Below are 26,996 nucleotides of genomic sequence, written 5' to 3' on the forward strand. Positions count from 1 at the left end.
GGCAGTTGATTCACTGCAAGGAACTTCACTAGGGTTTCAAGGGTAGTGTAATGCTCCAATTGGCTACCTGAGTAATGTGAAAAAATATATATTTTTCCTGGAAATCTTCAGTTAGATAGTTTGACCTAAAATTTACTAAGTGCTGTGCTCTAGAAAAGGTACCTTCCCTGTCCTCTTCCTTTAACCTATTATGTGAAAAGCATTGTCTTAGAACCTGAAAGTGGGATGGGAAGAGGCAGAAAGAGACTCTAAAGAAACAAATGAAGAAACAAATCAATAAGTAAAAAATATGCCTGGTGGAGGGGAACCATGGGAGACTATGGACTCTGAAAAACAATCTGAGGGTTTTGAAGGGGCGGGGGGGTGGAAGGTTGGGGGAACCAGGTGGTGGGTATTAGAGAGCACACAGATTGCATGGAGCACTGGGTGTGGTACAAAAACAATGAACACTGTTACGCTGAAAAGAAATAAACAATTAAAAAAAAAAAACAACTAAGCAAACCTCAAAAAAAAAAAAAAGTAGTCAAAGATAAGACCAGATAGTCACATGTTAAGAAATATGAATGGCATATACTGCATGGAACACTGGGTGTGGTGCATAAACAACGAATCTTGGAACACTGAAAAAATAAAATAAAATTTTAAAAATTTAAAAAAACATGCCTGGGTTAAGGAAAGAGATTTTTGAAAGAACAGCACCTAGAGATATCTGGGAGGTTCAGTTGTTAAGTGTCTGCCTTTGGCTCAGGTAGTGATCCCAGGGTCCCAGGATCTAGCCCTGCACGGGCCAGGGGGGATGGGTGTCCCTGCTCAGCAGGGTGTCTGCTTCTCCCTCTCCCTCTGCCTGCTGCTTCCCCTGCTTGTGTTCCCTCTCTCTGTGTCAAATAAATAAATAAAATCTTTAAAGAAAGAAATAAAATCTTAAAGAAAGAAAGAAAGAAAGAAAGAAAGAAAGAAAGAAAGAAGAAAGAAAGAAAGAAAGAAAGAAAGAAAGAAAGAAAGAAAGAAAGAAAGAAAGAAAGAAAGAAAGAAAGAAACCCAAATGACAAACTTGGACCATCACTGCCATTGGTATCACCATTACTGTTACTTCCTCTACCAATGACCTTAACTTGTAAATTTTATAGAATGTGAACCATTGTTTTCTCCTCTTCTTCTGCTCTTAAACTCATATTAAAAAGGTAAAAGATTTTTAAAAAGGTAAATGATTATTGGCATACCCTAAATCTTGACCCCTCCAATGTGGGTTTTATAGAACACAGATTCTATGGGGTCACTCCTCAGCCCAAGATCATTCAACTCCCCAGTCTAAATTCAGATCAAATCCAAAATCTTCTAATTGTCAGTAAGACCATGTCCAGTCATTTCTTTTAAATCTTATCTGCATGTGAATTCATCATCTGGGGGATACCAAGTGGTGCCAGGCTGTGTGACTTGGGGTGCAGAGGTGGGAAAGAAATACAGAACCCCATTTCTGAACTCAAGAACCTCATGGTCCAGCAGGAGAAGTGAGGCATAGCACAAATGGCAGCAGCCAAGTCTGTGCTGGGTGGAGGGTAGTCATGAATCAATAAAAAGAAGATGCTTCTGGGGCTGAGCCTGGAGGATGGGGCAGGAGTGTTCCAAGAGTCTATGTGGTTTCAGAAAGGGAGGGTCCTCAGCCAAGCCCTCTGGCTTGCTTATCACACATGTTCTAACCTCTCCGCATTCACTGATACATTTCTGTTACTAGAAATGTCCATCCTCTCTTCCCTTACTTATCCAAATACTGCCTCCTTTGCAAAGACCGTATCTAATGTCTGCTTTGCCATGAAGCCTTCACTGGGACCTGTCTTCTCTCTCTATCCTCCCCGAGTTTCCCAGTCCAGACCATCATGCTCAGTACTACATTTTTTGGGCAATGGTCTTGTTTCTCTACTAGGGAAGAAAACTCTGAGGGCAGGGGGCCTGGTTCTCATCCTTGGTAAAGCGAGGCAGAGTCTAGAGAGCAGGACAGTACAATGTTTAGAAGCACATTCTTTTTTTTTTAAATTTTTGTTTATTTTTTAAATTTCTTTTCAGTGTTCCAGAATTCGTTGTTTAGGTACCACACCCAGTGCTCCATGTAATACGTGCCCTCCACAATACCCACCACCAGGATCACCCAACCTCCCAACCCCCTCCCCTGCAAAACCCTCAGTTTGTTCCTCAGAGTCCACCATCTCTCATGGTTCATCTCCCCCTCCAATTCTTGAAAGCCAGACTCTGAGAGCTGAGACCGTGAAGACCCTTGTGTTTACCACATGTGTCACTTCCAGAAAGTTAACGACCTTTCCTGTGCTTAGTTTATTCATCTGCAAAATGGGAATGATGAAATGGATTTGTTACCAGAATTAAATACGTTTATAAGCATAAGGCCTCTAGAACTGTGCCTGAGAAGTGTAAAGCACTAAATAAGTGTTGCTTGTCATTATTACGGTCTGAATCAATGAGCCTGCTATTTTATAGAGGAAGAGGCTCAGAGGGGGAAAGGGATCTTCTTATGATCACTTAGATGGTCATGGCAGCCAAGGGACAGCTGAGACAGAACTTGTGTGTCCTAACTCCCAGACAGGGGCTGTTTGGGCAGCATCGTATCACAGGTCCTAGCCTGACCAAACATGTTTGTCAAGTAACCGATTACCGGTGAGCCCAGCCAAACCCCCCTGGAAGAACTGGTTGGATGTGAGAAGAGAACAGCTAATCTGGTCCAAATCCTGGTGGTCTGAGCTCCTCTTGCCCATAGAACCACTAAGCCAGCTTCGGGGAAAACACTGCTTGTGGGACTGGAAGAAAGGAAGAGCCGGGTGGTTTGAAATTAATGCTCTCTGATAGGGTTCAAAAGCCCCACCTTCCCTCTCCATCTTCTGTTACAACCTGGAGGCAACTTGGCGTTTGCCAGCTTAAGGAGCAGCTCCATTTAAAAGCCATTAGTTTTCTAATTGCTGAGAGATTGCACTCCCGCTGCCTGGCTTCAGGCCCTCACTTTGTACTAGGTACCAAGGAAGTGATGTGCCAGGCTGCCAGCCATGGCCCGACTCCTCACAGAGCAGAGCTGGCCTGCACTCTCCCTAACCCAGCCCAGGCCCTTTTCTTATCTGAAGCTTCCCCTTCTGCCTCAGTTACCCAGATGTGTAGCTGGGGAGGCAGAAGTGACCTGATCGTCTATTCCCTCCTTGACCACAGACTTGCAGTATAAGCTCGGTCTTATACTGCATGTGATCCTCAGGACTGTAGTTTCTTGGTGACCGTAAGCACCATTTACTGGATATCTTCAACGCGTTCACTTCAGGCCAGCTGAGAAGATTTGTTTATCCATTTCCTAGGCAAGGAAGCAGGCTCCGAGAGGTGAAGTGACTTGTCCAAGGACACACAGGTGATACTCAGGGAAGCTCAGACTCAAAGCGGTGTGAGAGTGGAAAGAGCGAGAAAGACCATGGTGTTAATCCAGATTCTGCCAGTACCGATGGGCTATCCTGCAGCAAATCCTTTCAAATAAACAAGAACTTTATATTTAATATTCTGTGGCACGGTGCTTCCCAAACGTGCCTACACATCTGACTCACCCCCAGAAGCTTCATAAAAACAGATTCTTACACCTTGATCCAAGCCTGGAGAATCACAGATCTCTGTGGACGGGACCTGGGAATATGAGGTTGAGCGAGCTGCTGTTGGAAGGAAGCGAGTTCCTGCCCGTGGAAGAGTGAGCGAACCATTGCGGGTTCTCTAGTTCTTGGATTCAGTGGGATCGTGCCTTTGTTAAGTCAAGAGCAGCAGGACGTTTGATGGAGCAGGAGCAGACACGTCCCAAATTTTGTTGCGTCACTTAACACAAGTGTGTTTTGTGCTCCTGTCCTGTCTGCTGTCAGTGTGGAGCCCTCTCTGGAGCAGCTGGCCTCCACATGGTGGCTCCCATCATAAGCTGTCCTGACCTGTGGCCCTGCCATGGGGACATGTGCCTCTGGGATGCTCCCTGCTGGGGAAGAGAGCCCTGACAATGGGCTGCTTCCACCCCAAAATGATGCACGCCACTTTGGCTTATATCTCATTGTTCAAAGTAAGTTCTGCTCACTAGAAATAATGTGAAGGGACCAAATAAGGGCAGTCATCCCCATGTGTCCCAGAGTGATCAACACTGGTAAACAGTAGAAATTTCTATTGCCGTGACCCAATGGAGCTGCTCAGATGATGCCTTCATAAACACCTTCTCCTGTTTCCCGGAGAAGACTAACTGATACGGGATTGTGCCAGCACTGTGAGACTGAAAGCATTAAAGGTTACACAGTAGGGGGTGTACGGTGGGTAGACAACGTGTGTTGGTCTCTTGTCTCATGAGCTCATTTTTGCTTGTACTTTAGAGGAATACATTGTGGTGGAAAGGGCACCAGGCTGGGAATCCTCTTGTTTGGGTTTCAAAGTCTGTCTTGGTCAGTTTTTAGCCATGTGACTATGGTGCAAAAGTTATCCTTTCTGAGCCTCAGTTTCCTTATGATTAAAAAACGGATAGCAGCGGGGCCCTGGGTGGCTCAGTCAGTTGAGTGTCTGACTCTTGATGTCTGTTCAGGTCATGATCTCGGGGTCATGAGACTGAGGCCCGTGTCCAGCAATACACTCACCATGGAGTCTGCTTGAGATTCTCTGTCTCTCCCTTTCCCTCTGCCCCTGCCTCCCCATGCATTCTCTCTCTCAAAAAAAAAAAAAAAAAATCATCTGCCTTCAGGAGCAGTTCTGCATGATTAATAAGAAGCCTCATATTAAAATGGAAGGTCAGATGTTTTGTTGACCAACCCTCTGAACTCTTTTTCTTCTGAAAATGTCCTCCATCCTTATCAATCTCCTCCCTGTGTCTCTTTCCTTTATGCTTGAAAGTCAAGTGCTCCCTTGGGGCCCGAAGGACCTGGGCTTTGAGTAAGGTGTTGGGTTTGCACTCAGCTGTGCACCTACTTACTGGTCAAACGTCGCATCCAGCTGTGAAATTTGCTCAGAATTGGTTTGGACGTGAGGCCTGGGCAGGGTCCCCAAGCAGAATAAATGAGATTCATTCAGGAATTGTGCACCTGAATTGTGCACCTATGCTGTGTCAAGCTGGGGATCGGGGAAACTGACATGCAGGGTTGTGGCTCAGCCTTCAAGCTGGTTACAGTTAAGGGGAAAGGTTTGATTATCACCATTGATACTGGCCTCCTTTCTGTCCTTCACACCCCCCTGGTGTCTTTGCACTTGTTCCCCTTTCTGCCTGGAATGATCCTTTTTTTTTTTTTAATTCATTGACCAACGGACTCCTTTTTTCCTTCATATCATGGGTTGTCTCCTAGACAGCACTTCCCTAATCACCAAGTCCCAGATAATCTTGGTCACACCATGCTATTTGTTTTCCTTGTAACATTTTTCAGGCATCTTGGAAAGCTCTTGCATATTTATCCATTTTTTTGCTTCATGGCAGTCACTAGCCCTCTATACCTTCCAAAAGAACATGAGCTCCTTGAGGGCAAGATCCTGTCTGTCTTGCTCACCTCAGTATGTATTCCTGGACCTGAAAGGAGTCCTAATATCTCAATAAGCATTTACTGAATAAATCAGTTTGTTAAAGAATTACTCTTTACCAAGCACATTAACTCATGAACATGACGGGGTCATCTTTTTTTTTTTCCCAGTAGGAAAATGCATTGCAGGTGTTCCCATTACATGGAATGAACTGAACTCGATGAAGGCAACTGTAATACAGCTTAGTTCTTTCTCCCACTGGCCTCCAAGCCTGCTCACAGGTGAGTTATTACCCTGACCCTGCAGGGAATCTTATGTGGGTGCCATAACTTTTTGAGTTCCTTACAATATCAAGAGAAATTTCATTTTGGCAGTTAAACTATCTGATCCAATCTTGTGTTTTAGGTTAAACCATGAGACATTGTTAATATTTGATAATTTTTGATAATTTTGATAATTTTTGATCCATGTAAATGACAATTTCACATTGTTCAAATGAATAATGCAATGTAAGGCTAAATATGATTCACGTTTTAATTCATCCCCTCCCTTAGGTTGCAAGTTGGTGCACAGTGGGGACAGAGGGTATGGTTGACTTCTTGTCTTTCTCTTGATAGCCTTCGGTTCCACTGGCCACCAGCTGCTTCTGTTACCATTAGGGTCAGCTCAAATAAAGGACTGCAGGAGGGGAGCATCGTTTTATGTGGCTGATTTCATAAAGCTGGTGTTGGGGTCTAAGCTTGGTGAACAGTTAAAACTGACTTTTCTTTCTTAGACCACTTTTGTGTGTTTTCCTTGGGATCTCCCAGCAGGGCAATTCCTTTACTAAAATCAGTGTATTCTCTAGGGGACAAACTTGCATTTCCCATTAGCCCTCAGTCTTCTGGGAGTCCATCCTCTGACTGGACATAGTGGGGGACATCCGCCTGGACAGAATCCTCTTGAGATGTCCAGGCAAGATCCCTTAGTTGTGGCTGGTGTCTGGGCCAAGAACATCCATAGCTGTGTCTCACCATCAGTGAAAGGATGGCTTTCACATGGTAGAATTCTACTGACCGTCGGTTCACAGCTTCTCATGCCACCCTAATCTTCCCTCAGTCCTCAGGGACACAGGGCAAATTGTCAATGTGGTCCCATTAACCCTCTCTCATCTAATTTAATGTCAAGAGGTGCAGCCCTTGACATTTTCAGCTCGAAGGGAAAGAGGAAGAGAGATCCTGCAGCACTCCAATAGCCCTCTTCAAAGGGCTCTATTCTCCAAATACCTCCAATTCGACATTTTTACAGGCTGGAGATAAGTGATCTCAGTGACAGAACCAATTTTATCAGATCCTTTCTATGTACCATGTAGGGGGTATGGCCTCTTATTTTAGGATACTGGGGTACCCATTACCCATTATGCTAGGTCTCTGTGACCTCTGTTGAAACTCTGAGACAACAGGGAGGGCTACCTTTGACTTTGGGTTTTATTTATACACAGTTGTTGATCAAATCCCACTTGCCAGTCGTTCTGTTGCAGAAATGACTGCCTAGCACGGGCAATTCTGCAAAGTACAGCTGTTTCTGAGCCCATTAGATGAAGATTCGGGAAACAACTTGGCTCCCTGTTAGAAGGTTTTGATCAGCTTGGCCTTTGAAAAAAAATGGATTACAAGAGCACTGCGTGATCACTACTGCGAGGGGGACCTTCAAAGTCAGTTTTCTGCTAGGAAAGGTCACACCGAAGTGTATTGACTAACTGACCAACCACTCACAGAGCTGAATCACTTAAACATGGCAGCTACTGACAGAGTTTGACAAAGATCAAACCATATCTCTACTACTTTTTCCTAAATGGTCTCTTACAAAGAATCCAGACCTTGTGAGGAACAGTGAAAAGCACAATAAAGTTCTAGAGTTACTGACTTCCACCAACACACAGATGATGTGGTGTAATTGCTTAGAGACCAGACTTTGGTGTCAACACAGACGGGCATTTGAGTTCCTGCTTCCCCACGTACTGAGCGCCACTGGTGAAATTATATGTCTCTGGAAACCCTAATTTATAGGGTTTATGGGAACATTAAACAAGATAAGTTTCTAGCACTGTGCTTGGAACACATTAATTACTTCATATATATTAACTATTACCACCAAAATTGTTATAATTATCAGCATGGTAATTGTGGGCCCAAGAGTTAAACAACTTGGGTTTGAATCTCAACTCTGCTATTTACCAGCTATGTGGTCTTGTCCATAAACCATGGGATTAATAAAACCTATCTCACAGGGGGATGTGGGAAATACTAAGGTGAGTTAATAAATGTAAGACACATTGCTTAACACCTAGAACACAGAAGACTCCCAGCAATGATTAGCAGTTACTTTTGTTACTAAGATCCTCTTTGTTATCCTCTTCCCCAGGAAATCTATAGATTGGAAAATTTGGTCTATTCAACCGTGTAAGGAATACGTCTTTCCTCTCCTACCATTTCATTTCATTCATGGCTGCAAATTAGGATTTCTGATTAGGAGTTGGGGTGGGGCAAGACAGCAGTGTGATTCATCAAAAGCAAAGACTTTGGGCATTTTTGTTAACAATGAAGCATTATCCCTCCAGTTACCCTTTTGGAAAATTTTTACAACAAACCCAAACTTACAACAAATTTTACAAACACATACAGACATCTTATTTTCTAAACCATTTGAGAGTAAGTTGGCAAACTGATGTCCAACTTACACCAATCCTTTAGTGCATATTTCCTACAGACAAGGACATTCTCCTTCAGAAGCACAGCACATCCCTTAAATCGAGAAATCAGCATTAATACATCACCACCATCCACTCAAGTTTCTCCAGTTGTCCCAGTAATTTTCCTGATCGTTAAAGGACTCCGTTATTAATCATGCCTTGCATCTACTTTTGCGTGATTTTTGTCTCCTTTGGTCATTTCTCAATCTTTCTTTGATTTTCATGACCTTGAAACTTTTGAAGAGTACAGGTCATTTGTTTTGTAGCATGTCTCTCATTGGGCTTATATTCTATTTCCTTATGATTAGATTCAGGTTATGGTTCGTTGGCAGAAATATTGTAGAAGCAATGTTGCATTTTTCTCATTGCATCCCACCAGGTGGTGGGTGAGCCCATTTGCTTTCTTTGATTCCTTGATTAAGCCTGCGTCTGCTGGGCTTCCCCACCATAAAGTCACTCCTCTTCCTTTTGTAACTAAGAAGTATTTTATAGGAAAGTACTTATTCACTATGTTCATATGCCGTTGTCATCAAACGTTTAAGTCATTTTTATCATGTGTGAATTCATGGTTTTCTATTTTATTCAGTATGTTATAATTTATTGCTGTTATTAATTATGTGGTTACTCAGGTTATCTCGAATTTGCCCAGCAGTATTCCATTCAAGCTAGGTTTGTGCCCCTTTAATACACTCATATTATTTCTCTCTGTCACAAGGTGTTTTCTTCTCATCTTGTAATCTCATCCCTGCCCCACCTCTGAAATTAGCTAGTCTCAATGAGTTCTGGCTTCTTCTAGTGGTGAATGGTATTAAGAAACCAAGATATGGGCTCTAGGTGTGCTCATTGTTATTGGGGTGATGCTGCTCCTACATCTCGGTGGACAGAGACAGGGAATGTATGTGTGTATATCACACATTCACATTTCTATCTATCTAGTTGAAAAACCATGAATCTGCTCCAACTGTACTACAACACTATGGTTTTCATTTTCATTTTCTTTCTAGATTTGTATCTCCCTTCTCCAAATGGTTCCTATTGTCCCTACTTTATTTACTTGTATTTGGTCAATTCCTCCTACACAACTAATCTCCCATCTTCACTGCCTCTCCCAGAGCACATGGGCCCTTCATTCCATTTGAATTCCAGTACCCCATGAGGGACCACCACACTGTATGGACACCTGTCTTACCCTGCTAGGTCTTGGCGACCCCTGCCCTGAGCCAGCCCCACATATAGACATACTCTTAAGGATCATGCTTTCAGTTTGGCACCCACTGCAGGGCACCTCTCCTCACTTTGTTCATGCTCTCACTCTTTGCTATAAGCTAGTCCTACCAACCTATCTCACATAACACTCCCCACGGACTGCCCTTCCTGAGGATTATGTTCTTTATCCTGTTATGGTTCTGACTTCCCAGGTCAGGTAGCTGCCTTTGCCCACCCAAATGGATACACTTGGGCTGCTCCTCTTTGTGGATGCCCCCCTTGGCACACTTGGAATGACTCTTCCTGACATGGACAACCTTTCCACATGCTTCAGGCCCAGACACTTCACATCAGGCTGCTGCTTTGCATGATCAGGCTCAACTTATTCTGCTTGGGCAGCCTTCACATATAGCCCTCCCCCACTCCCTGGGCTTGGCTACTCATTCCAGGACACTGCGTTCTCTTGTCTGCAGATGCTGATGCCTACCTTCTTCTGTCCCAACTAATAGATTTAGGATTGAATCATTCAGCAAGGACAGGGAAATCAAGGGGGAGGGCAGATGAAGAGGAAGAAGAAAAGTGGAGAAATATTTGAGGAAAAAAATTGATCTTCAACAATCAAAGTCAGTGTTTTCACAAATACCTGCATAAGTTAATAAGAATGCTAGATCCTCTAATACTTTGAGAAGTATCATTTTTAAAATGTATAGACTTTAAAAAAAGTTATTCCAAAGTATTTTCATGCTGGCAATGTTTTCAAATATGTAATAGACCTAAGTCTATTGATTCATCTTTCAAATGGGATTAAAGTCCTATCCCAATCAATGTTGCAGAGTCACTATAAGGATCAAAGGAGATAATAAATGTGAAGTCCCTGTTCAAAATTTAAAGTGCCATCTAAGGGGAAAGAATAAAAGACCCAAGGTAGCGCCTCCATTTTCCACACACACAGGAGCAGCTCTATGCCAGTAACTGTCATTACTGTTCTCTAAGAAGAAAAGCCCAGGGCACAATCCATTCCTCTTCCTTTCCTGTCTTCCCAAAGATGTAGCAGGATCAAGGTCACAGCATTCCCACATTGAGAAGGAAGAGTTGGAAGGAGGGGGATGACCTGGATTGCTTCACTGCAGGCTATTTTATGAGAACCAGGATCCTAATGGGCAGCACTTTCAAGGAAATGGAGAGATTATATAGTGCACATGTCCTCCTCTTTCTTCCTCCTGCAGGTCAGTGATGACACAACCTCATATCTTTTTTTTCTCTCTCTTTTGGATGTTCTCATTTCTTCCAAGAGACAGAATGTGGCCCATCGATGTTACCCTAGACTGAGAGGTCTGTGAGCAGCCTTAGTAAGCTTGGCTTTCTACCATAGGGCAAATTTTTTTCCCCCTTGATCTTTTTCCTGTGGTGTCTTCAGTTTCATTGAAATAAGTAGCATGCATATTTGAACAATGGCAAGAAATAGACACACTAGGCCTTCAACTTGAATGGTTCAAGGTTTTATTTATTTATATTTAAGTAAGCACCATGCCTAGCATGGAGCCCAACACAGGGCTTGAACTCACAACCCTGAGATCAGTGCCTGAGCCAGTATTATGAATCAGACCCTTCAAAGACTGAGCCACCCAGGGGCCCCACCCAAGGTTATATTTAAAGCTAACAAGTATAGGAGAAAAGGAGAGCCTACATGTGGCTGAATGTTGCTTATTAGAGTTCAACTTGAAGTTCCTTGCTTTGTTCTTCATTCGTTCTATATTGATCTTATAAGACCTGTGGGAAGGAGATGTGGCTAGTCCAAGCTGAGGCTTGGATACTCTTGGATTCTCTTTATTCACTCAGTAACTGTATACCAGTTTTGTACGTGCTAGATACTTTTTAAAGATGCTGATATATAGTGGTGAGCATACGAGGTATGGGTCTTCCTCTCTGAAACTTTGACTCAAATGAAGGAGATAGACCTTAATCAAGGAAGCCATATGTATAATTATAAATCATACCACTTGAAGATATGGCATTTAAACTAGATAGAAACTACAGGTAGAGTTCTAAGGGCCTATTTGAGGCAGAAACAATAGCACGTGTAAAGGTCCTGGGGCAAGAAGAAATTGGATAGGTTCAAGGGACTAAAAGCAGGGCCCAGTGCTGAGAAAGCCAGAAGTAAGGGGGAAACAGAAGACTTAAACTAGACTGGAGTAATAGGCAGCTGCCAAATCATCATGCTGGTCTTGTAGGCCGGTAAGAATTTCAGGCTTTACCCCAAATAAATGAGAACCATTGAAAGATCTAAGCAAAGGAGTGGCATAATTTATTTTAAAGATATTCTTGCTACTTTGTAGAAAATGAGTTGAAAAGGAGCAAGATTAAAAGGCAATAGGCCATTAAGGAGCTCTTGCAGTCATCCAGGTGTGAAATGATGCCAGCTTGTATGAGAGTGAGAACAGAACCGTTCCCATCCTTCACCCTCAGCAGCTTCAGGCCAGGCTGAAGGTGGTAGGCCTGTAAGAGATTTGAAGACATGACTTCAGGCTCATTAGATCCATCTCCTAACTTTTGGCCAAACCAGCCATAGTAAAATATGATTTTTCCCTCATCCAAGAATCAAACTCATTATCCTCTGTAATAGTTGGGGATATTCACCAGTTCATCATCCTATTACACATATTATAGAGGGCGTCTGAGGCAGGTGGCCTTTGAGATGGCCTGCCATGAACCATGCTTCTTGGTGTTCATGCTCTTTTGTCATCCCCCACCCCCCACAATTGAGTGTGGGCTGGACTCGCTAATTCCCTTCTAGTGAGCAGAATACAGGAGAAAGGATCATGAGCCACTTTGGATATTACTCAGTTTGAGGGAAGCCAGCTGCCCTATTGTGAGCTGCTCTATGAAAAGGCCACATGGCACGCAAGTCACATCTCCAGCCAGTAGCCAGTGAGGACCTGAAGTCCACCAAGCAGCCACTTAAACACACCAGGGAGCTTGGAAACAGATCCTCCCCTGTCAAGTCTTGATTGTGGGCCCAGCTAACACCTTGACTGCAGCCTTGTGAGGGACATGAGCCAGATGCAGCCAACTAACGTGCACCCAGAGGCCTCAACCACGTGTTATGTGAGATAACATGTGTTTGTTGTCCTCAACTGAAAGTTCTGGGACAATTTTTTTTGGTACAGCAATGAATATTGGATACAGCAGCATTATGAAATGCCTCTTGTATCTCTAAAAAGAATTTTGGTGTTGAGACATTAGTTCTCTACAGCCACGGGGTCCATTCTTACCAGGACAGTAGTCTCAAGCCACAGAGGCAAAATGTTCCTACAGACAGATCTGGAAGAACCCTAGAGACCAATGTCCAACCCTCTCAGATATGAGTAAGCGGAGATTCAGAGAGGACATAGACCTCCAGCTCACTGATTTAGTGTTCTCATTATGTCTTTGGTTTTGTAATGTCCAGATCGGTTTAACAATTGAGTATTGCAGCTTTCGGGGCAATGAGCCACCGTCTCTGATCAGAAACATCCAGGGGAGGTTCAGAGCGTTGGCAGTATGTTATTTCTCTGTTGCTCTTGTAACCAATAAACAACAAACCTAGTGGTTTAAAAGAGCACGGACTTATTGTATTATAGTTCTGGAGGTTGGAAATCTTAAAAAAGCCTCACTTGGTTAGAATCAAGGTGTTGGCAGAACAGAATTTGTTTCTGGAAGCTCTAGGGGGAAACATATTTACTTGCTTTTCCCAGCTTCTAAAGGCCGCCCACACTCCTTGGCTCCTGACCTCCTTCCATCTTCAAAGCCAACAACAGCAAGCTGAGTCTCACACTGCATCACTCTGATACACTCTGTCTTCTGTCTCTTCTCCATTTAAAAACTCTTGTGATTACATTAGACCCACCTGGAGAATCCAGGATAATGGGCCAATCTCAAAGTCATCTGATCAGCAGCCTTAATTCTGTTTACAACCTGTTAACCATGTGTGGTAACATAGTCCTATGTTCTGGGTATTAGCATGTGGACATCTTTGGGGTGGGGGCATTATTCTGTCTACCACAGGCACCTTCCCTCCACCTCCCTTGATACCTTGTTGATGGTTGTGGAGATGGTGAGGCAATGTCATAAGTTACCAAATATATATGCTCTTCCCTCGTCCTTTTAGGATTAGATCTTCAACATGCCTCCTCAGGGTCCATTACCAGACAAACCATTGACTAAGTATGTAACTGGACTTCCACTAAGAGGTGTTTCTGACCTCAGGTACTGAGTCAGTAGGTGGCCCAATGGAACTTTTGTGAACACTGAGATCAACCCTTGGAAACTCAAATGCATGCTGGCATATGCATATGCTTCGACTTTGTGCTGGCAGTGGACGGTGCCCAGGGTGGGAATGGCCACATGTTCTACCATCCCAAGGACATACCTTGTTTTCATTTTTTGTGGGGGTCTTTGTTAGTGGCAAAAGCTCACTGGGCCAGTGAGACAAAATATAAAATGGGAAAGGTAGAAGAAAATTTTCTTGGTTCAGGTGCATAATTCACGGAACCTGAACATTAATATTAATAATCCAGTCCACCAAAGTCAGGCAAATGAAATATGCAAAGGAAGATAAACTGGGAAGCTCAGAAACTTCAGGTCTTTCAGACTTAGTTCCCCTGAGGGTATAGCTGTAAGAATATAGCCAGATTTGTTTAGCAAATTATAGCTTGCGGAGAACCTTCCCATTTATTAATTTACATTATGCTCACAATAACCCTGTGGAGCAGGGGAGACAGGAAAGAACTTCCATTATATGGATGGAGAAAGTGAGGCTCCCACCCAAGTCACAGTTTGACAGGAGCAGAGATTCAGAGCTAGAATTTAGAGCTGAAATTCAGGTCACCTGATTCCAAATCCCGAGTTCTTTCAGAAGCCTTCCTCTGCTGTGTTAGCTGTCACGTGACGTAATTAAGATGACATACAAAACCTTCTCAATGTTAAATAAAGCAACAACAACAACAAGTAAAAGCCACTGTACCAAGAATATTTTATAACCTCTCTATCTTATACAGTCACTGTGTCTATAAAATGAGATACAAGTAGGGCTCACTGCATACGTTTCTTGGGTGATTAAATGGAATAATGTACAAAGAAAAGTCAAATGGTGCCTGAAAACAGTAAGCACTTAGTGAATGGCAGTTACTACAAGAGCTAAGTAGCTAAATAAATTTTCTAGGCAAAATTATTGACTTATTCATTCATTTATTCACTCAACCAATATCCATAGAGCCTCTTTTATTTTTTACCAGCTTTATTAACTGTTCATACTTAATGTAGACAATTTGATAAGTTTGAACATACACATATGCTTGTGAAACCATCACTACAATCCAGGTAATATGTAGAATCTTCATTACCTCCAAAAATTCCTTGAGTCCCTTTTGTGTTGTGAGAACACCTCACATCTTAGCATTAGTCTTGTTAAGTATGGACACTGGGCAGAGCTTCTGTGGCAAACTATAAAGTTGTTCTGAACATTGTGGTTACCAGAGTGAACAGAAGAGACAAAGACCCTTCTCCTTTACCTTTTAGTGAAGGGGGTTGACATTTAACAAATAAGAATCGTAGTCACCTGGTAATAAAATGGAGATATTTAAGGCAGGATAAGGAAGGGCATGAGTACCAAGAGGGCCAAGACGATCCTCTCTGAGAAGGTGATATTAGATCTGCATGGAGTGCAGGGGTGAAAGCCACAGGCCATGGCTCTTAGAGAAGAGTGGTCCAGCCATGGAAAAGAGCCAATTCCAAGTTCTTGAGACAAGAGGTATTTATCAGCTCAGCACATTGGTTTGCATCTTGGGGGTTTTCATGAAGTCTCAAACTCAAAGTGTCATGTGCTTCCACTTTCCATCACCTCCCAAGCTCACTGGGATTTACTTCCCATGTCTCTGTAAGAAGGCTCCCAGTAGAAGGTAGAATTTCATCTTTCAGGTCTTGTTTCAGGACACTGACTTTTTATTCGAATGTTTTTTTTTTTTATTAATTTTTTATTTTTTCGGCATAACAGTATTCATTATTTTTGCACCACACCCAGTGCTCCATGCAATCCGTGCCTTCTACAATACCCACCACCTGGTGCCCCCAACCTCCTACCCCCCACCCCTTCAAAATTCTCAGATCGTTTTTCAGAGTCCATAGTCTCTCATGGTTCACCTCCCCTTCCAATTTCCCTCAACTCCCTTCTTCTCTCCATCTCCCCTTGTCCTCCATGCTATTTGTTATGCTCCACAAATAAGTGAAACCATATGATAATTGACTCTCTCTGCTTGACTTATTTCACTCAGCATAATCTCTTCCAGTCCCAGGACACTGACTTTTTAGCTGGAAGCTGGGTGTCTGAGTACTTGATCAAACCCACATCCTGTCGCTGCTTGTCCCAACTGATAAATCTCTCCTATGTCTTTACCACGGCACCGTTACGTGCTAACTACTCCGTGTAGTTAACTCAACAAATATTTACTTAGCATCTACTAGGTTCTGGCACAGTGCCAAGCATGGATATACAATTAATTATCTACTTCATTTTACTTATGGTTAGTTTCTGAAGAGCAAGGATTGTGAGTTTTTTAATGGTTGCATCCCTAGGACCTAGGATTTCCTTGATAAAAAGCATGAGCTTGAGAGATATTTGATGAATTAATCAGTCCAAATTGCAATGCATTTACAACTCTTCATTTCTCCCTACCTTTCATAAAAATAACCTTAAATTCCTTATATTTTACTTCACTGAGGTTCATTAAGGCTCTTTGGCTAAATTATTTCATTGAGAATTAGGAGACCTAAAAATATTCACTCGTTTCAATTCAGTAATTGTACTTTTAGGAAATGACTCCAAGTAAATAAAAAGAACCTGGGCAAATATTTGAGCATAAAAGTATCCTTTTCAGTATTATTTATTTTAATTGAAATTGGCCACAGGCTGTCTACCCAGCAGTAGAGTAACAGTCATGTAAATTATGTTTCTTCCTGGACATGTGTATCATTCTCTTCTTCTTTCTCATTCTTATTCTTATCATCCATTCTATTTTCTTCTTTCAAAGAAAGCTGTATTATCTAGGACTCACCTGAGAGCTTTCCATTTTGAAAGATGACAACTATAGGGTTGAGGGAGAAAGTTAAGTCTAGCCCATAAAAAGCTATGAAAAGTTAGTGGCTTACTTTACTGAGTTATGCACATTTTCCTTGACACTTTACCTCTGGAGGTAATTTGGGCTGGGTTATTCCAGAGAAGATTTGCCTAGGTTTCTGTCAAGTGCATAGGGATAGAGTCTACAAGACTAGGACCATTTTAAACTGAACTCTCATCTAGAAATTCAACAGATAGAGTGAATTCTGACTGCAACCTGTATGATGACACGTTTGTGTTTGTAACTGTTCATGAGATATTTTTCTTCTTTATTTATTGCTAAGGTTTGCTTAGGCAAATTTGTTTTTGTTGCAAATTTCTTTGCAATTCTCTAGGATGTGTATTTCTAACTCCCCTGTGCACTAAAGCATACTAACACTCTGCAGAGCCCAGTTTTATTGGGGGAGATCCTACAATAGACATCACCTTGTCTTGAGTGGGCTTTGGGTTTTGTCTTCTGTCTCCAGCCTGAAGAGCTGCAAGAACTTAAAATCAAGTTTCACAGAGATCAGAAAATGTACTCCAGGAACAAGGCAGCTTCGGTGCTATGCTTATATTTCTATGTCCTTATCATGAGCATCACTTCATTTCTTGCCAGCTCAACGAAAGCATTCAAAAAGATGTAAAAATATTTCATCCAACAGTGACAGATGTTTTCAGCAGGAGGGTTGGGGAGTAGTACTGGTAGGAGGCACCTGGTTTACGATGTTGCTAGAAACAGCAGTGCCTCACTCAGTGAGAGGGAAGAATTCAGACACAACCTCAAATTTGCCTGCCTTTCATTCCCTCTGCATCACTTCAAAACAATATTCATCTAACATGACTGTAGTGACCCTTCCAGCTTAATCAGACTAGAACATGGGGGCTACATTTAATTCTAAGAACATACTTTACCTCATAACTCAGATCCAGAATTGTTCCTGCTCATGCTGAAGCAGAGGAAGGCACTGAGCCTTGTGGCAGGAGTGCAGCAGAGAGTGAGTTAAAGGGAGCAAGCAGGATATGATTCTTGGGGTATTGCTTTGCCCCATGAATGATAATACGTGATAAACGAGTCCATCTTCCTGCTCCATTCTCCTCCCAGCTCTTTCTTCCCTCCCTAGTCGATGTGGGCAGCATTAGTCTCAGAATCCAAGAGGGAGGCAAGTCAAGATTAATGGACTGTCACATGTTTATATAAAATCTGTTTTTCCTTTTCCTCTTCAGTGAGATACTCAAACACATTATGACAAGCAATATAAAAACTACAACAGGTAGACATTTTGCTTGCATTTTCTCAGCCTCTATTGAAAGAAGGCATCATCTTGGTCCTGATGTCTTCTAACAGAATTATCATGGAAAAAAATAAAATGAAGGAAAATCATTCCAGCTCCATATTTTATTTATATAAGGAGGAACTAAAATTCTCTACATGCTGAAAGGGAAAGGTGCCCTTCTAACATCTATCTACCCATCTCATTCTCCATCTACCTGTTCACCTACACCTCTGCTCATTCAGTAAACCATCCATCACTCTATCCTTCATGAAATTATCTCCTTTCATCTATTTATCTTTGTCCATCCACCCTTCAATCCATTCATCCAACCACAATTCTATCCATCAATACATTTCCCATCTACTCATTTATTCACCCATCCATCCATTCATTTATGTTTAGCTACCTCTATCCATCTATCCATGTGCCTAACAATCCATTTCTTGATCCATCCATCAATCTATTCAGAAATATTTCTGAGTACCAGATGCTGAATTGGTCTGCATATAATTACAGAGATAAGCACCACTACCATAGGAGGCAAAATCTGGCAAGTACTTTCTTATGAACAAAGTATTCAGGGGAATCTGAGAATGCAGCAATTAGTTCTGTGGAAAAGAAAAAGAGAAAGATAATGAAGATTTGATTCCGCACTTAAATGATATGCAAATTTTAACAGGTGGAAATTGGGTGGGTTAATTTTGGGGTCCTGGAGAATATAAGGTTCCAGAAGTTCTCTCAGTTCTCAGAGAAATCCTATATTCTTCCCAGCTATATGAACCATAAGTTCTCCTTTGGCTTAAGCTATTTTGAACTGCCTTAACTACCATTTGTACGAGCAGTGTCTTGACTTTCAAAACGCCTGAATTCTCCCATCTCATGTGTGGCAACCTCATGTAGTGGTTAAGAGCCTGAACCCAAAATTTGCCAGATCTTTGTTGAGGGTAATAATTATTGTCTCATAGGGTTATCAGATATTGTTTTTAAGTATTTGTATAACGGAGGTACGTAAATGGTTGCTATTGTTATTCACTGACTTTTTGTAAGATCTTTATTAAGTAGTCATACGACCTTTGAATAAGCCAGAGGTAACTGTGACCCCTACCGCCATTATGACTGCTTATTAATTTATTAATCCATTCCATAAATGTTTAATGAATACCTACTTTATGTAGGTATGCCATGCATTTTTACTTATATCTTTTAATCTCAAACCCTATCAGAGAAGCATTATTATCCCTATTTAAGGATAAAGAAACTGAGGCTCAAGGAAATCTTTAAAGTCAAAGAAAGAGGTGGAGCTGGGACTCAACTCCACGTTTATTTAGTAACAAAGGTGGTAACACCCACTATGTGCCAGCCTCTTGTGTGTCAGACACTGTGTTGCTGAAGTGTCCCTACCCCTATCTTCTTTGGCACCCACAGCACCTGTGATGTTGATGTCACAGCCTCCATGTTGGAGCTGGAGAAGCTGAGAGTTGGAGGATCTATGTCCCTTGCCTGAGGTCACGGAACTCATAAATAACAGAACCACCATTGTGGACCCAAGTCTCTCTGCCTCCAAAGTCCATGTAATTACCACAGCGCCTACTTCTCCTGTAAAATTTTACAGGTGAGATGAGTTGTAAACACCCTCCCTGTAATACAAGGTTGAGAAGGGCCAAATGGACAACAGAGGTCAGGTATAAGGAGAGATCAAGTTTGGCTACGCAGGATCAAGGAGGACTTCTCAGAGGAGGACAAGTTTAAGCTGGGCCTTCAAGATAAAGTAGACTAGGATAAGCCAGTGGAGGTGGCAATGGGCATCCCAGGCTTTGGGACAAAAGATGAAGGGTTACACCAGCAAGAATACAACACAGAGGACAAAGGGTGAGCCACCCAGTCGGATTGGAAGTGGGCCTCCGGGATGTGGGACTTCCTTGCTTCTGCTTACCCATCTCGCAGATCGCAGATAAAATCCTGAATATGGAGGGGTGGGGCAAGTCCACTAATCAATAGGAAGAAAATAAAGGTGAGATAATCTATTTATTACAAAAGGTAAGACAAAGCTGCCTCCCTCCTTGTCCTGTACTTTATCCTTTGGTGAAGCCGGGGGCCCCAAGCCTCTTGGACTAAGTGAGGGTGCAGGTATTAAAATTAACAGCCAGGTGGGAGGTGGGCGCTGGAGCTAAACCACAGAATTAGCGCTGGCCCTAGATTCAAACTGAATCCCAGTTTTGCTGCAGACTGGTTATGTGACCTCAGACAAAGGTCCTCGGCCCTCAGAACCTTTGTACCCTCGTTTTCCAGGTGGAACAATGGCAGACACCTCATGGGAGGGTTGTGATGGTCACGGCCATGCACCTCACAAATGTACCCATCCAGTCAATGTTGCTCGGATCCTCCAGTGTGAGGGGAGAGGAGGAAGGGCACAGAAAGGCAGGTGGGGATGCAAAGGGAGAGAAGAACAAGGCCACCAGTGTGGATGGTAAAGGTGGTGAGTACCTTCCTAGGGACTGTAACCTCCATCTTAGTGTGTTTTTTTTTTTCTCCCCAATTCCACCCACACGATATCCTTCAATGCTAACTGTGTTTGGAGTTAAATATCAAGCCTTTACTGCAGCAATTAAGGGCTCATAAAGCCATTCTTATGAGTGTATAATAAAACGGGCTACATTTGTGGTTGCCCAAGTGAGATTGCCACGTGGGGGACTCAGCGCTAACCACTGGAAAAGTGACATAGAAGGTGGCAGATGTGATGGAGGCTGTGGCCATGATTCTTTCTGGCTCAGGGCAGGAGGCTCAGATAGGACGCTGGCCATGGGGCACTGGAGAAGAGCCCCACAGCATGTCTGGAGGCTGGGGCCAGCCTCAGCAGGTCCATTGGTGACCGCTTTATTTCTCTGACTTGCCACATCTTCTCACATTAAATGTTTGTTTCTGTTTTAACATTGTGTGACTTGGTCTATCAACATACCTGAAACCTGGGCATTCTTCTACTATTGGCCGTCTGTTGAGGTGGAATGAGAACATGCTGGTTTCTCCCCATCTCCGACTCCAATGCCAGCACTGCAAGAAGACACTTGTGCTGGAAAGGGGTCCACTTGCAGCCCTCACTTAAGGCTGTCCTCCTCCTCTCTCATTATTCACTCACGCAGCATTTATTTTGACCAGGATACTCAGTAAATATTTGCTAGAAAAACGGGCGGAGGGAAGATGGACAGAAGTAGGGAAGAAAGGAAGGAGGGAGGGAGAAGGGAGGCAAAGAGAAAACGAAAGAGGGAAGATAAGGCGTGGTCCTTTTCTCTAGATGTCATAAACACTCTCTGTCCCGTGGCCACATGGATGAGAGTGAAGAACTCGGTGATGTGACAGAACAGCCACATGATGTGCGGGCTCCCAAGTGAATTCTTGGGGAAGAGCTACCCACTTGATCCATTTGACATTTATGGAACTGCAAAGGCGTGAGAAGCAAACTTCTGTTGTGTTGAACCACTGAGATTTATTTTGGGGTTTGTTGTTTTAGCAACTTGTGTTAAATATCCTGACTAATTAAAGCACCTACAATATGCCAGTTTATGCCCAACATATTTTGGAGAGTCATGAGATTTAAGACGTTGTTTATACATTCCCAGTAATGAGCTGCAGATACTCTCTCTCTCTTTCTTGCTCTTTTCTATTCCTCCTCCTCTTCATTTCCTCATCTCTGAGAATCTAGACCATGATCCTTCCAGCTCCATAGTCTTGAAAGCTGCTGTTCCTGAGTGCTTTCCCTCTGCAGCCTGGTTGTACCTACTGGTCATTTAGTTATATGGGTATGCTGTCTCCCGTTCATTTTCAGGCTTCTCAAGTCCAGGGCTGCTTTGCTGATCGGAATCTCTTCACAGTTGCCAGAACATTTGAAGGTATATTCTGGGTACTCGAGAGTCCCTGGCAGAGCTGAGAAATGTAGCCCTTCTCACTCCAGCCCATCCAATGCTCCGACCTTACGTGTGTAGGAATTTTACAACTCACACACTCCTTACACATGCCTCCCAACACCCTCACGGGGCAGACCTGGCAAAGATCACTGTCACCATATTACAGATAAAGAGAGACTTCTCTTATGTTACTCAGGGCATAAGTAACAGAGCCGCTATTCCCCGTCACACATTCTCAGTACTGCTATGTTCTCGGTGGCCACCTAGCCTTGGTACGTGTACAGCTGACCCCCAATCGACCACCCACTGTAGATTCTTCAGTGGGTCAGAGATGGCTTTGGGTAATCTCTAAGCCCATCGTCCCAGTGGCTGTCAGGACTCATAGAAGAAGGGTAGTGGGTAACCCTGATGGTGAAGAACATATGGCCACAGTTCTGAGAAGTCAGTCTTCTTTCTAAGGGATTCTTAAGGTCTATTGGTGTCTTTTGTGATCCAAAGGCTCAAAAGGTCCACTGGGGACTTCTACTCACATATTGGAAGGACCACCGAGTCAGCTGTGATCCAAAGGCTCAAAAGGTCCACTGGGGACTTCTACTCACATATTGGAAGGACCACCGAGTCAGCTGTGATCCAAAGCACTGTGGTCTCGGAAGCCACCACAGAAGGTGGAGATGATGCCAGAGACAGTTCTAACCAAATGCCTCCGAATGCAGAGGGCATACTGGAGTCAAGTGACTAGTTCTGGCCAATGGACTGTGAGCAAAACTGACCCTGGCGTCTGTGGCTATGTGACTTGCAGCACCTCCCTGTGGAGAAGTCCTTTCTCCAACCCAGTGGGGTCAGCTTTGGTCAGTGGGATGGGAGCAGAAGGAATTGAGGTGCCACCTTCAAGCAGGAGGCCTTTATGATGTCCAGCCTCCCACTTAGGGGCTACCCCTTTAGCCTGAATCCTAGAATGAGAGAGACCCACGGAGCAGAGTCACAGTCTACCTCCTGCATGTACCATAGCCTTGCAGTGCTGGTGAGAAATAAGCCTTCATTCTTATAGGACTCTGAGACCTTGAGTTATCCCAGTACAGTCCAGCAACCCCTGACCAGTACATGGGCCAAATGGTAGAAGGCTCTGCGCAGCTTGATGTGACTTTTCCCCAGGAAGCCCCTCTGTTCCTGTATTTATGCAACCTTCTAAAGTCATGAATGCTCTGTGTGTCAGTTCTTTGTGAAAGAAACCCCAAATGGGGACATTCCTCGTACTGACTGATGGTGGAGAAATGCAGAAAGGGCCCAAGAGGCACAGGGGCCCAAACAGCAAAGCTCCTTCCTGCACTCCCTATTAGTAGAAATTGGAGACTTCCATGGACAATGGGTTAGAAGTCATCTGGACAAATTAATTTCAATCTCAACAGCTAGAGAGAGGCCTCACTGATATCCATATTGCATAAGGTTTTTTCTCTTAATTGAACAAAAATACAACAGCATTGAAGGATTCACTTTACTGAAACATTCGATTTGTTTTAGGAAATTCCTATGATAATAGACCTCCCACTCTCTTGCATTCCAATATTTCTTCCTCAAGGGGATGGGAGGTGGTGTTGTCAACTGTGCAAGATCCCTGATGGTTTTGTCTGTGCTACAGCCTAAGGGTGGATGAGGGATTTTGGGAAGTCTTTGGATTGCACAGTCCAATAGAAATGTGAGCCATACATGTAATTTCACATTTTCCAGTAGCCACACTGAGAAAACACAGAGAGCAAAAGTTAATTTTAATGGTATGTTTTATTCAACCCAATAGATCCCAAATATTACCATTTCAACATGAAACTGGCGTACACTATTAATGAGCTATTTTACCTTTCATCACATTAAGCTCTTGAAATCTGGTGTGTAATTTATACTTAGAGCACATCTCAATTCGGCTACATTTCAAATGCTCAGTAGCTACCTGTGGACAGTGTCTATTGAACTGGACATCACAGCCCTGAGCTCTGCCTCTGTGAAAAATAGCTTGGACAAAGCAGTAGCAACTTCTCCTGTGGGTTCTATGGTGCCCTGGTTAGTAGGACTGACCTCGGACCTCTCCTACTTTTCCTTTACGAATTATCATTGTGCCTGGAAATGGAGCAGATCTCATCCCATGCCCGCCTGGCCAGGCCCAACAGAGCAGCTGCTGACTGGAGGAGAGATGTAGAAAGTGCCAGATGCGAATTCCACCTGCTATCTGCCAAGGCTGCAGGTCACCTGAGGGCAGATTTATAGCTCTTCTTTCTCCATCTGCCCTCTCACTTCTGCACGTGATCACTATGCATTCTTTCCCGGCAGGTTCTCTTGGAAGCTTACCCTCCCTTCTCCCCACTCCACTCATCCCCACTCTGAGCAGAGGCAAGAGAAAAGTAAGGCCCTAGTTATTTCAAATGGGGCTTGACTCAGCTTCACAAAGAACATAAAATCAAACCATTTTCACAGGCAATCACACCCGGGCAGTTAAAATAAACTGAGAACTCAAATTATAGTCCATTACTGTCGGATTCGGTGCTCCCTGTCTCTCTGTATCCCTTGGCTTCTGGGAAAAAAGGGGGTGGGAAGGGGCACAGGGCACCCTTTCCTAGAGCCTGCTAATAGGTGGGGCCCACTGCAAAGGCCTTGATTTCTCCCATCAATCAAGTGGAAGGACTAGAGAGTAGTTCTGTCGCTGTTGAAGCAGCTGAAAAGTAAATGATGGTGTTGACAAGCTCTAAGCAAAGATCCTTTCAACGTGTGATTGGCAGCATGGACTGAAAAGTACATCTACAGTGTGCAACATAGGCATGAGTGTGCGTGTGTGTGTGTTCTCTTCCTCACACCGATGCAGTGCTGACAGACGCCCTGTTTCATGAGAGTCAGAGTCAGAGTGAAGCAATCTAATTTCACAGGGGCATCCTTAACATATCAGATTGGTGCCTCTTCCATAAAATGAGGATAAAGCCATCCCCTGCATAGGGTTGTTAGAAATGCAAACATAGGAAGCCTTGTATCATTTACTTTCTGATTGTTACTTACTTACTTGTAAATGGAGGGGGTGTGGTATGAACCTTCCAGACCCGGTTCATAGAAAGGTAGGAAGAGCAATGAAGGTTGCTCTCTAGGCCAATTTGGAGGTGTGAGTATGCTCTGAAACTTCTCTCTCTGATTCAACTGCATAGAAATTACAAATAAAATATTTTTATAATAATGAGAACATGCCTGTGTTCAAAAGCATTAGGGGGAAAAAAGGGAGGAAAGAAAATAGGTAGTAGAGAACCCAGAGCAGTAAGCCTGAAGCTGAAGAATATTGTGAACCGTGGGAGTTTGGATCAGAGTCAGGTAGTCTGGGTCGGAAACCCCTTTCTCAGATGGGGATGGGAATAGAATGCATCCCATAATTGGAAAAGATTATACCTCCATGTGAAGCCAGGGCCTGGAGGGCCCATAAACAGAGAACTTAATACCTTTGACTTCCCACCTTATACTGTGATCTGGAGATGCCAGCAAAATGTGGCTGGTGGGAAGTGGGTCCCCTTTAGAAACTGGTATCTCGTTTTGCAAGTGGACCCAGGATTGCACAATCCAGGAGAAGGAGGAGTCCTCTTCTGACACAAAATTATGCACTCTCCAGCTTATACATTCCTTACTCTTTTAAACTCTGTTTGAAGACAAACTGGAATATCTTCCCTAGCTCTGTATCATTCCCACAGTGAGAAAATAAGGATAATAATAGTCATTCATCCATCCATCCTAGATCCTCTATTGTTGGTCAGATATGGTGTGAGGGAAACACAGTAAAATAAAGCCAGTCCTTCTGGCCAATGATAACAAGAGCACAACCAGGTATGTACATATAACTCACAGCCTGTTGGAACCTTGCACCCACTCAATGGGGGATTCTCAATCCCCCTGTATTGAACAAATGAAGAAATGAAGGCTCTGCCAGGTAAAGTAGCTTCCAACTAATCACCCAGGTAGTATGCTGTGGGCAGAGGCTAGAACACAGATTTTCTGATGACTGGAAGAACCCAGAAGTCATCCCTGCAAAATAAAAGGACTTGGTCTGGAATGTGTGAGCCCATGTTGGCATGAATGGCAAAAATTCAGAAGAATAAGCCCTTCCCAACTAGAGGGAAAGTGGGAAATGAAGTAGAGAGAAAATGTGTAAGGGATAAGATCCTACTTCATACTGAGTGGGATGGCTATAATTTCTTTAAAAATGATAATAACTAGTGTTGGCAAGGATACACAGAAATACACCCATCTATTCATCCATCCATCTGTCCACCCAACCATCCATCCATCCATCCATCCATCCATCCATCCATCCCATACATTGTTGCTGTGAACACAAATGGTGTTTGTGACGGACAAACACGTGGTGGAGAACAGTTCCGTAAAAAATTAAACACAAAATAATCACATGACCCAGCACCATACCCCAAAGAATTGATAACAGGTTCTCAAGCACATATCCATATGTATATAGCAACATAATTCACATGTAGCCAAAAGGTGAAAACAACCCAAACATCCATCAGTGGATAAATGGATAAATTACGGTGAATGATCATTATTCACCAAAAAAAGGTGAGAAGTACTGACAAAATGTATCTACAAACCTCAGAAACATGATGCAAAGTGACAGAAGCCAGAAACAAAATGTCAAAGTCATGAATCTCTCATAGTTTGTCTGATTTCTTCTCATTCAGTTTTCCCCTCCTTTCCCCTCCCATCCTTTGCGCTAATTAAAATTAAAAAAGAAAAGAAAAGAAAAGAAACAAAAAGACATATTACTTGATTTCATTTAAATGAAATACCCGGAATAGAAAGGCCCATAGAGACAGAGAGAGAGAGAGAGCAGATTAGTGGTTGCCAGGGGCTTTGGGGAGGGGATAGGGGAGTAACTGTTTAATAGATACAGGGTTTCCTTTTAGAGTGAGGGAAGTTTGGAAACTAGATAGAAGTGGTGGTTGCACAACATCATAAATGTCACTGAATTGTTGCCTTTCAAATGGTTACTTTTAAGTCATGTGAATTTCACCCTATGGGATCAGAGGGGTCGGGGGAGTGGAGGTGCGCGGAATTACTAGAAAATCCCAGCCACTCTGGCTTAAAGTTTACAGTCTTCTTTTGGTGCAGCCGTGGTGCTTTTCTCATTTGGTTCTGATAGTGAAACCAGCACCAAAACTGATCTGTGCTAGAAAGAATGGAAGTTAAATGCAAATGACCTCAAGAGGGACAATCAAAAT

The 26,996-nt window shown here is 43.1% G+C and overlaps 1 long non-coding RNA gene across 1 annotated transcript; it reads right to left on the reverse strand.

Annotated features, from left to right (window-relative positions):
* Positions 1–11,747: 11,747 nt before the first annotated feature.
* On the reverse strand, positions 11,748–20,968 carry LOC125106099 (uncharacterized). Its single transcript, XR_007129225.1, has 4 exons — positions 20,802–20,968; positions 18,252–18,453; positions 14,307–14,355; positions 11,748–11,935 (listed from the first exon to the last, which is right to left on the reverse strand). It is a non-coding gene; the product is annotated as an uncharacterized LOC125106099 (long non-coding RNA).
* Between the last annotated feature and the right edge of the window lie 6,028 nt (positions 20,969–26,996).

Source organism: Lutra lutra, chromosome 8 (assembly GCF_902655055.1).
Source record: "Lutra lutra chromosome 8, mLutLut1.2, whole genome shotgun sequence".
Classification (NCBI taxonomy): domain Eukaryota; kingdom Metazoa; phylum Chordata; class Mammalia; order Carnivora; family Mustelidae; genus Lutra; species Lutra lutra.